The 15,927-nt window shown below is 41.7% G+C and overlaps 1 long non-coding RNA gene across 1 annotated transcript; it reads left to right on the top strand.

Moving 5' to 3' along the window:
- The first annotated feature begins 246 nt into the window (after window positions 1-246).
- Window positions 247-15,704, top strand: LOC121948717. Its single transcript, XR_006106176.1, has 3 exons — window positions 247-314; window positions 1,593-1,678; window positions 15,633-15,704. It is a non-coding gene; the product is annotated as an uncharacterized LOC121948717 (long non-coding RNA).
- Window positions 15,705-15,927: the final 223 nt, after the last annotated feature.

Raw genomic sequence — 15,927 nt, forward strand, 5'->3', positions numbered from 1 at the left:
CCTAATTGTCTCGTTATTTTAATTTGTTAATGTTTGTACTGACCACTTTGATGTACTGTTTTACAAACTATTATTAAAAAGTTTCTAAAAATGTATGTAACAGGCAGCGGCGACTAGTCTGCTGAAAAGTAAAAGTAGAAGAAGAGGTGGACCAATCAGAGCAGCTGACTAAACCCCCCTTGCCTTCACCCAAATATGAAGAAAGGGATGGTTGACAAATGGACTGCAAACAAACAGCAACACAACGTCGGTCTCGTGCCTCCTGCTCGCGCCAGCGTCGTCACGTGAGGACTTCTTTGAACTCCTCTGCAAAGGTAAACAGACTGTGGTGGATGTGGAAAGTTAAAATTGTGAATTGGTAAAGAATTTAAGGTTAGGCTAATAACGTTAGCTTAATGTCACGCGCTTGTTCACCGGGCGTTTGAGTCGGCGAAGTTACCGGGAGGTACGTGCGTGTGTGCACGCGCGTGCAGTGGTGGAATATAACCAAGTACATTTACTAAAGTACTGTACTTAAGAATGAATTTGAGGTACTCTTACTTTACTTGAGTATTTTCATGTCATGCCACTTAATACTTTGACCCCTCTACATCTCAGAGGGAAATATTGTACTTTTTACTTCTCTACAATCATCTGACAGCTTTAGTTGCTTTAAATGTCAAGAATTTTGAATAAAAAACACAAGAAAAAATTATAAAATATTCTGTTTATCATTTGAATTGCCAATTAATTGCTTTATCAGTCAGTAAATTCAAAGAAAAATAATTGCCTACTATTTTGGTAAACATTTAAGATTTTTGTGTTTTTAATTTCTTTTGTGTGTGTATGTGTAAAATGTCTTGTATTTGATCATTTTGAGCTTTGGGGAGTGGATTTTCTTAAAATTATTTTGAGTTTCTTGTATGTTTTCTTATTTTTCTATGATTTTGAGTTGTTTTGGATATTTTTTTATTATTATTTTTTTAGATTTTTCCCCCTTTGGAATGTATTAGGTTGATTTGCTTTTTTTTTTTCTTTTCTTTTCTTTTTTAAGATTTTTCTGCATTGGGTATTTTTAATACTTAAAGTGCATTAGAAGCTGTCAGGGACAGTTCACCCCCAAATCAAAACTGAAACATTTTTCCTCTTAGCTGTGCTATTTATCAGTCTCGATTGTTTTGTTGTGAGTGTTTGAGGTATCAGCCGTGGAAATGTCGGCCTTCTCTTGAGAATCACGGAACTAGATGGCACTCAGCTTGTGGTGCTTACAGTGTAAAAAAATAAAATAACATAAATAAATCAATAAATTAAATCTGAAAAACCCAACGGCAATGTCACTTTCCAGAAATCATGACTCCAGATAATCCACAGATCTTGTGGAGAATTTTCTTCTTTTTTTTTTCACACAAAAACAATATAGACCACGGGTAAAAGGAAACTAGGTATTTTTGATTTGGGTATGAACTGTCTCTTTAACATTTTTCCCCATTTTCTGACATATCGTAGACCAAACAATTCTAAAATTATAAGACAGAAAATAATTGTGACATGCAGCCCTATACAAGAGAGAAAATATTTCCAACCAACATATTAACCATCTTGTCCATCTGCAGTGGGTTTGGCGCGGTTTTTATCCAGTCAGGAGGAGGATTTCTGTCTGCGGAGGTCGTGATCCAGGACGAATGAGGACGAGCTTTAGGTATGAATCACTTCTTTGCATCCTTTCTAACTGACTCATCTGCAGCAAAAATGGAGGACTTTGTGTTCTCACATGTGCGGCAAGACAAGATGAAATACAGACTCACGGTCAATTAATTTTGAAAACTTTGATGATCTCTCTGGATGAGATTTGGGCATTACAGCAATAAACTATGATGAATATTATTAGGATACAAAGAAGGGAAAAAAATTGCGACACAACAGGTTACATTGTGAGGACAATATGAAAAGCATTGAAATCAGGCATTTGAGTTGTGGAATGAAGCAGTGTTTAATATGAAAAAAAACATCAAAATTGAGGCTATTTAATAAATATAATGAAGCACACTGGATGTTCAAAAATATTCATGAATTTGGGGGAAAGTACGTAGGTGTGCGGTATTACTCACCTAAATCAAATGCATTCAAATTGCAGATGTTAATCACATGTACAGAACAGAAAGTGACAAGGCACATTTGCATTTTGTCCTGTTCTCATTAATATTAGCATAATAATAAAACATCGAAGGACAGGGGGGCATATGCAGGAAAACTGCACTGCTTAAATAAAAAGATGATGCAGATCAGAGCAGATCAGAAATCGTGTAAAAACAGAAAAATGTGAGCATGAGCATGGGAAAAGTAGGCACAGACACAGATGTGTGATTTGATGTACTGTCAGTATAAAAGAGCTTCTAAAGTCAGGGTGAGCTGGAGGCTGAAGGTGCTGCAAAGAGTAAAAGCGCATTATAGACAGTGGGAGGTGCAGATGGAGTTCAAGTTAAATCTCGTCCTCCCTCAGTTACTGCCTCACTCTGCAGTCTTTACTCATTTGTTTATCCCATCTGCCTCTCTACGGAGTGACATTAGTTTCAATAGTGACAGATGATTCATGAATAAATACATGAATAAATGTTAAGTACTCTGTGTGGATTTTATTTCAAATGTGAAGTTCATTAATCTAACATTTCCTTTTAAAATGCTTCTTTTGCATGTTAATGTCTAAAAATATTTCATGGCAAAAAAAGTAGAATCTGCACATCTTTCTTTGCTCCCATAATCATTTTTATGTACTGTTTTTGTGAACATGTTCAAACAGTCAAGTCCTCACAAGGCATGACAAGATGATCTGATATGCACAGCAGCAAGTGCATAAAAATAGTTGGACTCTATTTTATTTTATTATTCTTATTTTATTATTTATTTACTTGCAGATTTACTGCATGCACAAATCGCATGACAGCAGGCAACAATTGTATGTAGGGTCTGAAACTCTTAACATTCTACAATCCAAAAATCCATGCTGCATTTAAGCGCTGGTGTGAATAAATGTCAACAAAACTTTTTCATTTATTGTTTTTAACCTTTGTTTTGCCAGGAATATTCGCAGCACTTTCACCAAAGTCAGTGTAGGTGCGAGTAATGACATACATAAGTTGTCAGCATGACTGAAGGTTGCAGCTACTGATAGTTTTAGGAGTCAATAGAGAACATCAATAAGCAGTCAGTTCATGTAATATGGCTTTATAAAGAAAACAAAAAAAAAACTGTTTTCAGTTCTACAGTTGTATAAAGACGATAAAACAAATTTCTCAGACAAACTTCAGTGTGTGTTGAACCTTGAGGCAGAGACAAATCACAGTGCACTGAATCTAACACATTCAAGGAAGATGAATTTGCATGAATATATAAAATATCACCATAATCAATTGCTGAAAAAAGCTTGAGTCTTTTAGACATTGACATGCACAAGTAGAATTTGAAAATCAAAATGAAAATCAAATCAAACATGTCGAAACCTCAGCATTTGCAAACTTCTGTGTTTTTTAAGGAAAGTTGGTAAAACTCAAGTTGCTCTGCATCTTTGCTCAGCTCTCCAAAGCTGGAAAAAGGACGAGTCAAAAGAGAATATTTTAGCAAAGAAATCTCACTTGTGTATTTTGCCGTAATGAGAATACTCATCAAACCGGACAGACAGAGGGAGCAGAAACTTCTTTGTTCATCCCGTGTTACACTCAGCAATAAACTACATTTACATTCATATTTCTCTCTCCGTTAACCCTTTGAAACTTGGGCAAATTGACTTGATTTATTTTAAAAAATGAAAAGGAGGCAATGAGCAACTTAACAAGAAGGGACCCCAAAATTAGCAGGAAAAAAGTAAAAAGTAGAAAAAAGAAGCTATATAAAAATCAGCGAAAATTCAAACGAAATGGCCCAAAATATGGCTAAAATTAAAAACACAAAATTCTGTAAAAATAATTTTAAACATGAAGTTACAATGATTATAAATACAGTTAATATAGTAATATAGTTTTCTTGACATTTTGCTGCTTTTTGATAATTTATTCTCTCTCTCTCTCATTTCTTACTTCTGCTGTCTTGTTTCTGCTGTTGCACATTTTAAACAGGTGCTTATCAAATTTAAAGCTACTTCTGGTACATTTTAAGAAATTCTGATCATATTTGCTGAAACTGTCACTATATTCTGAAAAAAAGTGCACGAGACAGATAATCTGTGAATGACAGATAATCTTCCTACTGCTTTCAATGGCATTGGCTAGAATCGGCACGCAGAAAACAACCAGTTAGAGCTGAGGAGTCTCTCAAGTAGTTGTCAATCATGTCAATCAATACCAGTGATCTGCTGTCAAACTGTCAAACTAGGCAGCACTGATCAAATATGAATAAAGACTGTTACTGCCTTGCCTGTTTCTCACCTTCATTGTTTTCAGAAACATATTTTGGTGTGCTTTTTAGCTGTAAAATGACAAAGTTTGTGACCTCTCTGCCATGTTCTTACTTCCACCTAAACAGTACACTAAAATATATAATATATATTTCTGAAAATATTTGGGGTCCAAAATAGTCAATGCATTAAAAGAACCTTGATTCATATTCAATCAACACTGTCAGGTTTGACAGTTTGACAGCAGTTCATGAGCAGCGATTAACATGATTGACAGCTGCGTTAGAGACTCCTCGGCTCTGATTGGTTGTTTTCGTTCTGTCAAGCATTAGAAATGCTTCAAGACAATAGAGTAGGCAGAGATTTTTTTCCACAGATTATTGGTCTCATCTATTGCTATGTGAATAAAATGACAGCAAATGTATCAAAACATTTATTTATTTATATTATTATTATTATTTTAATAATAGTTGCCAACGACTGCTTCAAAGTCTGATTTTGTGCTTCTCGAAGAAAAGGGAAAAAAAAACCAAACATGTTGCTTCATAACAGCAGACAGTACCCAAACCTGACACTAGATGACAGCCTGCACTAGTGGATAACAATGGCTGCCCAGTAACAATAAGAATACAATGCAAAATGGTTCCAGCCGTATTAACCCCTACCTCTGGAAACCTCCAGACACCCCCAATGTGGAGGATCTGAGAGCGAGGGAATGACTAGAAGTACGTTTTTCATAGGGCACACTTAAAAAAAAAACAACTATTGACCAAAGTACCAAAATGCGTGATTATTTTTTTAAGTGGAAAATCTTCGACGACCTCTGGCTAACAGAAAAATATGAATTACCTTCATGTTCTTCAGTTTAACCCTTTGAAACCTGAACAAATTGGTTTGACTTCTTTGAAAAACATGAGCTGATCATTGCTTTCAACCCAACAAGATCTGGTCCAAAAATTAGCAGGAAATTAGTTTTAAAAAAGAAAATTACTTTTTCTTTTTTAGAAAAATGAAAAAGAAATAGAAGATTACCTGAAAATAAGCACAAAAAAGTGAACAACTAAAATCCTTTAAAAAATTAAAGAAAAAGAGGTAAAAATGTTTACATTTTTCAATATAGAATTATAATCCAATACAGTTTTCTGAACATTTATCCCTAGATTTTAAAAATGTTCCTTTAAAAAAAAAAATCGGGTTTTTTTCTTGTCACCTTATGCTAACTTCTTGCAGTTTGCAGGCTATTTCTTGCCAAGTTGCTCATTGCCTTTCCCCCATGTTTTTGAAAGAATTCAAACCAGTTTGCCCAGGGTTCAAGGGTGTGAGGGCATTTCCATACAGCACAACAAAACTGATGTTGATCAGGTTTCAAGTGGTTAATATTCCTAAAAGTGGGCATCACGGTGATTATTATAAGAAAAACTGTGAAAAGGCCAGTTAACTCTCAAAAGGTCAGCGTGAGTGACCCTGTTTGTGAGTTGTTGCTTTGAATAAACTGTATTTGCTCAGCAGTAAGGAAAGCGATAGTACTAGTGTGACACCGCTCGTGCGTAAAGATTCAGACTAATAATGTTGCGTAGGTGTTTACATTAATGCATTAAAAAGGCCAAAGTATGATGATGTTAACCCTGAAATACCATTAGCCTGAGTATCTGTTGCAGCTTATTATAGAGTAAAACTCTGAGTGCCTTCACACTGCAGCATTATTCGGGGGCCTCGGTATACTTTTTCAGACTCGTAACCAACAGGGCTTACTTGGGTTACCCTTGTCCCACCAGCGACTGCATATGTAGGCTTATGTGAGTTTAGGGAGCCATGGAGAGTACGCCCAGGAACAGCTGACAATTTATGCTAGTGGGGCCCCCACATTCTCAGAGAGAGAGATTGAGAGAGAAGAGGGGGGAGGGAGGAAAGGGGGAGACGGAGAGAGGAGGGAAAAGAAGGGGGGATGGAGAGGGTAAGGAGCGGAGCAGACCTGGGTTGCAGGGGTGAGAGAAAGAGAGAGGAGGGGGGAGAAAGGGGAGAGAGAGGGAAAGGGAGGCTGTCTTGTTTGTAGCTTGTCAGCAATTGCTTGAGACAAGCTTCCCCTCCATGTGTGAAAGCTACTTGGCAGGAATGTTTGGGCCGTACCAAGTGCAGCCAGGCGAGAGGGGGGTTCCACAAGAGGAACAGACCCGGATTGAGGAGCCAGTGTGTGGCTGAAGTAATCCTTCGGCGGTGGCGGCTCTTTGATGTTGTATCTTTGTGGATGTGTGTGTGTGTGGGGAGAGGAGAGGAGAGGGGAGAGGGAGGGAGCAGTGTGTGTGTGTGGGTGTGAATGGGGCTGGAGAGAGCGTTCAGTATGGATATGTGCTCTCTCTCTCCCCAGCAGCAACAAAAGAGAGGGAATGAGACACCCCCTCCTCCCCAGCTCTCAAGAGAAAGAAAGCAAAAAAAAAAAAAAAAGGAAAAGAAGATGATGAAACCTGAAGTGGTCCTGCAGTGTGAATTGCGTGTGTGTGAGCATGCACACACACAGATGCTCATATCTGCATATTTGTGTCTGTGTGTGTGTGTGTGTCTCTGCATGCATGCCAGTGTGAATAGCTTCTCCAATTTAATCTGTTTACTAACAATCTGTGTGTATCCTGTTTGCGCTATTTATGTGTGTGTCGAGCCCAGTCTGTGGGTGGGTTTTTTTTTTTACATGCGATTGTCTCTGCGTGTTTTGAGTGTGGTCATGTTATGTGTTTTCTCCCCGGTAGAGGCTGTTATTGTCCTAAGAATGCGTGTGTGCGTGCGTGTGTGTGTGCACGGGGTCAATCTCCAGTAGCCTGTTGCTTTCTGCTTCTGACTGCTCTCAGCTCTGCATCAGGAGGAATGCAGACGGAGATGGATTCCTGCAGGATTCCTCTTCTCTGGCTTCATTATTCCCAGTGCCGCCGCTGAACAAACACACACACACAAACACACATATTTCTGCTGCTTGCTGACAAACAGGGAATATCGTACAACCCAAACCGACTGGTCTTAATGATGAACACACTCCCCCCCTAAAAACTTTCTACTCGAAATAACTGAACTACAAACTCTCCTCCTCATCTCCTCCCATTTTCTTCCCTTTCACTCACTCCCGCCCCGTCTCTCTCTTATTCTCACAAATGCACACGCTGCTGTTGGCAGTCTCAGGGTTTTATTTCCACACTCATCCGTTCTGTGTGTGTGTGTGGAAAAGCAGTAAAGTTTGAGAGCGTCCAGTCAGCAGCAGCAGCAGCAGCAGGCTACCGAAAAGAGCAGCAGCCTTTATGTTACACAAGGAACTGAAAGCTCCTCTCATCCCTTCACCCCTGCTCATCATCTGTTTCCAGGACTTGTGGTTAAAAAAAAAAAAAAAAAAGGAGGCCAAGAAACGGGATGCAATTTTAAATGAATTAGGCCGTGAATAATTTTCAGGATGTCAAAATGTATTGGGGTGAAGGCGTTTATGTAATTGGAGCACTTGGTTCACTGGTATACAGCTTAAGAGAGGAAATTCTTTATTAAGACTGGAACGCACCGCGCGCACACACACACACACGCAACCCGTAATGAATACACACACAAATTCTTTGGACTTACACGTATGATTTGTGCATGTCTGTGTGCACACCTACGCACACACCTGAGTGATGCGGTGGATGTGCTCGACTGTGCTGACCTCATTTACATGTCCTCTTGAGGAGGTGTACTGTAAAGAACGGAGGGGACAAGGTAGGAGAGGAGAGATGAGGAGAGAGGACGGGGGAGAGGAAAGAGGAATGGAGAGGGGAGGGAAGAAGTGAAGAGGAGAGGGACAGGAAAGGACAGCAGACAAAATGAGAGAAAAAGGAGAGGAGAGAAAAAGAGGAGAGAAGGTGATGAGAGGAAAGAGAGGTTAGGAGAGCAAATAAGGGGGGAGGAAGAAGAGAAGAGAAGAGAAGGACAGTGGAGGAAAGAGAAGATAGGAGGAAAAAGGGAAGGAAGAGAGGGAAGAAAAGAGGAGAGAAGGAGAGCAAAAAGGAGAGGGGAGGAGGAAAGGGGATATGAGACAAAAAGAGAGGAAAAGAAAGTAGGTGAGCAAAAAGGAGAGGTAAATAGTGAGGAGAGGAAAGACAGAATGGGAGATGAAAATAGAGGAAAAGAGAAGAGGAGAGAAAAGAAAAGAGAGAAAAGGAGATGAAAGGAGGTGAGGAGAGAATAGGAAAAAAATAGAGAAAAAGAGGAGAGGAGAGAAAAAGTGAAGAGGGGAGAAGGAAAGAGGGTAGGAGACAAAATGAGAGAAATAGAGGAGAGCAGAAGTGGAGAGAAAAGGAGATGCAAGAAGATGAGGGGGTGAAACCGGATAGGAGAAAAGAGAAGGGGACAAAAAGGAGAGGAGAAAAGGAAAGAGAGAACAAGAGACAAAATGAGAGAAAAATAAAGAGAAGGGGGAGGTGAGAGGAGAGAGAGGTTAGGAGACAAAATGAAAGGGATAAGGGAAGGAGAGGAGAGAAAAAGAGAAGGGGGAGAAAAGGAGGTGCAAGAAGGTGAGGGGGTGAAACAGGATAAGAGAAAAAGGAGAGAAAAGGAGAAGGGGGCAAAAAGGAGAGGAGAGAAGGAAAGAGAGGATGGAAGACAGAGGGGAGAGGAAAGAATAGGAGGAGGACGAGATAGGGGACTTGAAAGAAGGAAAGGAGAGAAGAGAGTGAAGGAGTGGAGAAAATGAAACAGGGGGTCAAGAAGAGAAAAGAAAAAGAGGAGGAAAGGAGAGAAAAGGAAAGAGGGGAGTTTAGGAGAGGAGAGTAAACGAAATGAGAGAAGAGAAGCAAGGAGAAGAGAGGTTACTGAGGAGGTGATGATAAAAGAAGAGTTGTGCAATGTAACGTGAAATGAAGGAGGAGGAAAAGCAGAGATGTGATGAGAGTTGAGGTGAGGAAAGGAGAGGATGAAAAGAGGAAGAGATAAAAACGAAGGGGAGGAAAGGCTAAAGGAAGAGGGAGGGAAGGATGAGGAAATAAGTCAGGGGAAGAGGAAGCAAAGGAGGGCGTTTGGGGAGGAGAAAAAGATGGGAGTGTAAAAGGATAGATGAAAGAGAGGGAAAGTTGAAAGGTAAAGGGGGCAGAGAAATGAATGAAGACTGTGATGGAGGAAGGCAGGGATGGAAAGAGGGAGGGAGGCTGGCAGAGGGAGGGAGGGAGGGAAGGAAGGGAAAGGGAGGAGGGTTGATCTCTGGGGTTTGAAGCACATTAGTATTCATGGGGAAGAGGAGGCCACAGACAGCAGAGAAACAGAGGGACCAGACTGAGAGCAGCACACCACACACACAAACACACACACATAAATACACTCAGCACCGCATGTAAGCAAGCGCTCACACACCTCTCTGTGTACGTGCCCACACACACCGAGCGTATGCATTATGTGGATTCAGATGCTACGGAGGGCCTAACCATTCCTCCTGCTGAAAGCGGAGACAATTGCACTCCATCTTGCGTGTAACATCTCTGGGTCGCACACATTAATGTGCACACAGGATCTGAAAACCCTCCCCGGAGACCGCTCAGTGGTTGCGGCCTCCGAAACCGCACGCACACCCCTGCTGGCCTTCAGATCGAATCCCGCTTCAGAAGCGTCTCTCTGGTGTTTTCACAGCTTTCGCATCCCTTTCCTCCCTCCCCGCTCTGTCAATAAAAGCTGAACACACCGGAGGGCTATTAGATGACGCCTTTGCTTTTTCCTTTTCGAAAAAAAATGAAAGATAAGACCTCAACAGCTACTGTACACCTTAGAAGCGGAGAGGAGAGAAGGAGTGCAGGTGACTCATTTCGCTGTGGGAGAGGAGGGCTGGGCCGAGCTCTGGGGAGAGGGTGGAAGACAGAAAAGATTCGTATCGTGGTGGAGGCCACTTGCAAAACACCGCTGACGGTGGCAGGAGGAGAGCAGAGAGAGAGGGAAGAAACACTCTCCGGGTGTTCTATTCTTAGTCTCTTCTCCTCAGACTTTGGGTGTGTGTGTTTGTGTGTGTGTGTGTGTGTGTGCGTGCGTGCGTGCGGGCATGTGTGGGCAGGCAGGTGGTGTACAGCTGACAGTTGATTTGCTGTGACACCAGACACACTGGCTGCCTTGGACTCCCGTGGCCTAGATATCAGAGTCTCCTGGAAGCCCCCTCACACTCTATTTCACACACACATGCATGGTCACACACACACACTTAATCACATGCACACACTCATCTGTGTCGCTCTTTCTTTGTCTTTTTATTGTCCCTCTCTCTCTTTCTTAGACCTACATATCACTTTCTGATTGGCAAGCAGGTGGTCTCAACCGACTGTCCTTAAGGGTTCGGGGGGAGAAAAAAAAAAACTTAGCCTTGTAAAGATAACACCAGCAGTAAGGCAGCAGGCGAGAGAAGCTAGAAAAAGAAGCTTGAGACAGAGGAGGACAGAAATTGTGACAAGAGAAAGACAAATAGAAGAGAAAGAGAGGAGTGGTAGAGCGCAGGAAGCTGATGGAGTGAGAGGGAAGGAGAGAGTGAGATCCCATCATGTAAACAGTCTGAAGCACCGCATAGAGATGGAGGAGGCTGTTGCCATGGCGGCAGAGGCTGCATCCTTTTGTTAAAGATGTCACTCAGGGGGAATCAGGGCTAATGAGGAAGGACTTTGCGCCTGCGCGTGCGTGTGTGTGCGCGGGAGTGTTTAGTCAATGTGTATCTGGGCAACAGAGTCTGCTGGTATTCTTGAGTAGTGGTGGTATAATGGTTCTCACTTCAGGAAATGTATAAAAGGCAAAAATACAAAGGCTGATAGTGGAGAATGCAGCTCAGAGCGGAGGGATGAGCGGGGAATTAAAAATAGAGGGGCGCTGAAGTCAAGCAGGGGTTACACAGCCCATGTAGAGAAATGTCAATGTCATTGGCGAGAAGGGCGGTGAGGCTGAATGTAACTCTGTGTGTGTGTGTGTGTGTGTGTGTGTGTGTGTGTGTGTGTGTGTGTGTGTGTGTGTGTGTGTGTGTGTGTGTGTGTGTGCCCGAGTGAACTCTATTGAGACTTAGGCAAGTGATGCCTGTGTGTGATGCGTGCGTGTGGTTTGGTGTGTCGCCGCGCTGCGTAGGTGGTTTGTTCTCTGCGCTCTTCATCTCGCTGCAAATTAGTGAAGAATCAAAGGGAAACAGGTTTTCATTTAATCCTACCCTCTCTGTCTCTCTCCGTCTTTCTTTCTTTTCTCTCTCTTTCTCCCTCTCTTGTCTCCCCGTCCTCGGCAAACAGCCTTGAGCCTCCCACAGAGTGAATGCAGACATCTGCCTGCACTTTCTCTCTTTCCGTCTCTCCCTCTTTTTCTGTCTTAGAAACAACACACACACACACACACACACGCGCGCGCCGTATTTGTTTTGCTGTCAGCACCGTCATCAAAGAGAGTGAGCGAGATCTTCGCGCCATTCTACTCCGTTTCTCTCCCCTCACTCGTTTTTTCCCCTTCACCAGCTCCCTTCCTCCTGATCTTCCGCTCTTTTCCCTCTCTTCATCTGCCTTTATAGACAGGGATAAATAATTTGATCTGGAGGGTTTTGAAATTCCACCACTCTGAGATGCGTGACGTTAATCTTTTATTATCTGCTCTCTCATTCTTCCTCTCCCTTTCTCTTCCATTCCTTTTCCTCCTTATCTCTCTACCAGACCCTCCCTCCCTCTCCCCCCTCTTTTTTTCCCCCAGCCCGTCCTTGCAGTATTCTAATGATTCATATTTCACATCCACTGCCTTTTCATTTAGCCTGTCTACACCGCTTCAGGGACAGCTACTCACGATCTTAATTGACTGAGGAGATAGAGGGGCTGGGTAGGTGGCAGAGGTAGAGCCACCATCCAAAACCCCCGTTGCACAGAAACGTGTGAGGGTGATACACTCATCCATCCGCACATTGGAACACAAAAAAAACACACCAATGCATGCATGCAGATTTGTGGTAATGAAGCTGTCGATTTTCTTTTTCTTTTCCAAGGGTCAAGGGAGTGACGCAGGAGAGCGGAGCAGAAATGATGATGTGAAGGATGCTCAGATGAGGAGAAATGAGAGGACTCGCTCCCTCCCTTTCTCACCTCCCTCTCCATCTCTGTCTCTCTCTCTCTCTCTCCTCTGTCTCTGTATCCCCCTCCCACCCCCCCCAAACCCATCTCTCTGTCTGTCTGTGCCTCTCTTTGATCTCAGCCTCTGTCCCACACTGCATATTAAGATGCCCGGGCCCCTGTTTGGTATTCTGAGGCGGGCACCAGGATGCCAGTCTCCATATCCTCTCCTCGCTTCTCTCTGAAAGAGAGCAAAAACCCCTCTGTCTGTCTCAAGATGCTTATCCCGCTAAATGGGTCTGAAATAGCTGGAGAACAGGGCGGGGGAGCGGCGGTGGCGGCAGGGTAGAGAAGAAGAGAGATGCACGGAGAAGAGAGGGGGGAGAGAGGGCGGTAAGGGGAAGTATTAGACACATCACAGACGGGTGGTGGTTGGGGGAGGAGGAGTGGGAAGCGGGGTGAGGGAAAGAGAAGCAGAGTGATGGGGCTGATTTTAGCTGAGAGGATAATTAAACGCTATTATCACAATGGGCCAGTAATACAGCTAGCTTGTACATAGAGGAGCCAGCCCTCCCATGTTTGCCTCACTAAAAGAGGGAGGAAGAAATGGGGGAGGAGGGAGAGGAGAGCACAGATTAATAGGCGGAGGAAGAGCGAGAGAAACAGAGAGACGCGGAGGGGGAGAGAGAGACGGTAAAATAGGCAAACAGAATTAGAAAGGGAGAGTGAGTGGGAGAGTTTAGTGGTGGGGTGATTGCTCAGTGTTTGGGATTAGCATGACTCTCCCTCTCTCCCTCACCCACTCCCTCTCTCCCTCTCTCCCTCTCTCTCCATATATATATATATCTCCCTCTTTCTTTCTCTCCCTCTCCCTTCTATAAGCCCTGGGGATGGCACAGCTTTAGTTAAACTGCTCTATTAAACGGCGCCTGCTGAGAAAATCAAATTATAACTTCCTTTAATCAGCGAGTATCAGTGGCCCACACAGGAGCAGCCGGCTCTGACAGCACACACAGAGAGAGGGAGGGAGGGAGAAAGAGAGAGAGAGAGAGAGAGAAGGAGACTGTGACTGGAGACCTGAGGGAGGCCGATATGAACCTGTCTCCCGTCTGCTTTGGTTCCCATGGCAACAAGATAGAGTGAGGGGGAATATGGGTTGTGGAATGTCTGCATCTATCGTTTCCTCTCCGTAAGCATTCATACACAAAGATAGCGGAGGGGAAGAGAATACAGCTCAGTGAGTCAGGGTGTCCGTCTGTTTGGGTGGCGTTTGAAGGTGGGTGCACACACTGACAACTGTCGTCAACTGTGTCCCCAGTGTGTGTGCAAGCCCCTGTGAGACCTGAGCAGTCGGGGAAAGTAACTAAGCGTATCTACTCAAGTACTGTACCTAAGGACAATTATTATATTTTTACCTTGTGCTATTTTCATATCATACTACGATTCAGAAGGAAATATTGTACTTTTTACTCCACCACCTTTATTCAACAGTTAGTTACAAGTTGTCTTTCAGATTAAGATATTACATTTAAAACGTGATAATAGCCTATTAAAATATAAGATATATCAAATATACAATGTATTTGTATATACAGTATTAAACCAGTGGTTTGCAGCCTTTTTTGGCTTGTGACCTCTTAGACATAACTGTGTTTATTTGGGGGCTGCTGTTACACTTCTACATCAGTATAATACATTCACCTGTGAAAAAAAAATCTACTTCGTATTTCTGATTTAAAGAGATTATTATCTGGGAATTCTGAAAGAAGATTTCATGGGGGAAATATTTGCCATTTTTCCTGAATTAATACGTTTATTATCTCAGTATTATGATAAATGTTTCAATGAGGAAAAAAGCTCTTGCTTTTCTGAATTAATTAGATTATTATCTCAGAATTGTGAGAAATGTTTTAATGAAAAGAAAATCAGCTCCTTTTTTTTAAATTAACAGGATCATTATCTTAAATTTCTGAGTGAAGATTTTAACAGAATTAATAACATTATTATCTCAGAATAACAATAAATGTATCAAAGTTTTTTTTGTTGTTTGTTGTTTTTATTAAATTAATGCGATAATTATCACAGAATCCTGAAATCATGAAAATTATTAATGGAAAAATGTTTTATTGTTTTTCTGAATTAATTTGATTATTAATTTGATATTATCGCAGAATTCTGATTAAATTTTTCATGGAATTTTTTTCCTGTTTTTCTGAATTAAGATTATTATTAGATTATTATAATTAGAAATTACTGAGAATAAATTTTTCATTGAAAAACATTTCTGTTTTTCTGAATTTACAAGATTATTATTTCAAAATTGTGGGAAAGGTTTTAATAGGGTTAAACATTTTCATGGAAAAAAATTTCTCTTTCTGAATTTAGGAGATCTTGTTGATTCTGATAAACAAAAACAGAGTTTATGAACCACTGGAGTCACTGGGAGGTGGTTGAGAAGATGTAGACGTAAAAAGGGCAGTGCAGAGACACCAGAATCCACGTTTAGGCAACAAAAGCACTTTGGTAAAGATGAGGGACGGATGTTGGTTTTGGCTGAATGCTGATGGTCGTGTTGTGTCTCCTGAGTCTAATTGCTGCTCTCTGTACTTACGTGGACCACATCTTTTCCTGACCTTCACCAAGTGCTACCATTTAAAGGTTAAATAATGGAGTAGTCACTGCCAATAGATATTATTATGCAAGATTGTTTATTTTGGTAGTTAAATGTTGTCATTAAGCATTTTATGAACGCGTTCAGTATTTTTTTTTTTTTTAAAGATTTTTTGGGGCGTTTGTGCCTTTAGTTGATAGGAGCGCACAAGTGTGAAGAAGTGGGGGCTGGGGGGGGGTGACATCAAATCCGCGGCTACTGCGGCGAGGACACAGCCTCTATACATGGGGCACCTGCTCAATTTAGCCACCAGGCGCCCCGAATGCATTCATTATTAACAACTTCTGATATTTCCTCATTATGCAAAGAAATTTCAGCCAGTTGTATGTTTCATTCAAACTGTATTTGTTGCAAAAAAGTTGTATAAAAATGTAATTTCTAGCATTTTAGCATTCCAACAGAAACATTTCCTGCTTAAACTTCACAAATTATCATTGTAAATAACTGTTCAAGGCTCGAAGAAGTCTGTTAAGAACCATAAAGTCCAATCCACATTCCAAGTCAATACAAATATTAAGCCTGACTTTTCCTCTTTTCTCTGCATTGATCATCTCAGGACCCCTCAGATTGATTTTGTGACCCTTTGGAGGGGCCCGACCCCTAGGTTTGGAACCACTGGACTTAGACCAGCTACAACAGTAAGATATTACTTACATATTGACGCAACAATATTAACAATGTAATATATCAGTCTGTGTACTTTTGCTTTATGTTAAGCCGTAAATGCTTGTACTTTTACTTAGGAGTTTAAAGGCAGGACTTGTACGTTCAGGAGTATTTTTTGCATTGTTTTATTGTTACTTTTACTTAAGTAATGGACCTGAATACTTCCACCACTCGACTGGGGCTCA

Source organism: Plectropomus leopardus, chromosome 10 (assembly GCF_008729295.1).
Source record: "Plectropomus leopardus isolate mb chromosome 10, YSFRI_Pleo_2.0, whole genome shotgun sequence".
NCBI lineage: Eukaryota > Metazoa > Chordata > Actinopteri > Perciformes > Serranidae > Plectropomus > Plectropomus leopardus.